Genomic DNA, 1,104 nt, shown 5'->3' with positions numbered 1-1,104 from the left:
GTACTAGATGATGATAGTTCACACCTGTAACAGTACTAGATGATGATGATAGTTCACATATGTAACAGTACTAGATGATGATAGTTCACGCCTGTAACAGTACTAGATGATAATAGTTCACACCTGTAATAGTACTAGATGATGATAGTTCACACCTGTAACAGTACTAGATGATGATGATAGTTCACATATGTAACAGTACTAGATGATGATAGTTCACACCTGTAACAGTACTAGATGATAATAGTTCACATATGTAACAGTACTAGATGATAATAGTTCACTCCTGTAACAGTCCTAGATGACGATGATTATAGTTCTCACCTGTAACAGTACTAGATGATAATAGTTCACACCTGTAACAGTACTAGATGATAATAGTTCACTCCTGTAACAGTACTAGATGATGATGATAGTTCACACCTGTAACAGTACTAGATGATGATCATAGTTCACACCTGTAACAGTACTAGATGATGATGATAGTTCACACCTGTAACAGTACTAGATGATGATAGTTCACACCTGTAACAGTACTAGATGATAATAGTTCACACCTGTAACAGTACTAGAGATAATAGTTCACTCTGTAACAGTACTAGATGATGATGATAGTTCACACCTGTAACAGTACTAGATGATGATGATAGTTCACACCTGTAACAGTACTAGATGATGATGATGATAGTTCACACTGTAACAGTACTAGATGATGATAGTTCACTCTGTAACAGTACTAGATGATGATAGTTCACTCCTGTAACAGTACTAGATGATGATAGTTCACTCCTGTAACAGTACTAGATGATGATAGTTCACTCCTGTAAACAGTACTAGATGATGATAGTTCACTCCTGTAACAGTACTAGAATGATATAGTTCACTCCTGTAACAGTACTAGATGATATAGTTCACTCCTGTAACAGTACTAGATGATGATGATAGTTCACACCTGTAACAGTACTAGATGATGATGATAAGTTCACACCTGTAACAGTACTAGAGATGATGATGATAGTTCACACCTGTAACAGTACTAATGATGATTAGTCTCATCCTGTAACAGTACTACGTGCCTTCCCTCTATGATGTATGTCTAGGCAT

This window comes from Salvelinus sp. IW2-2015, unplaced genomic scaffold (assembly GCF_002910315.2).
Source record: "Salvelinus sp. IW2-2015 unplaced genomic scaffold, ASM291031v2 Un_scaffold1827, whole genome shotgun sequence".
Taxonomy (NCBI): Eukaryota; Metazoa; Chordata; class Actinopteri; order Salmoniformes; family Salmonidae; genus Salvelinus; species Salvelinus sp. IW2-2015.
This window is presented reverse-complemented; position numbering follows the sequence as displayed.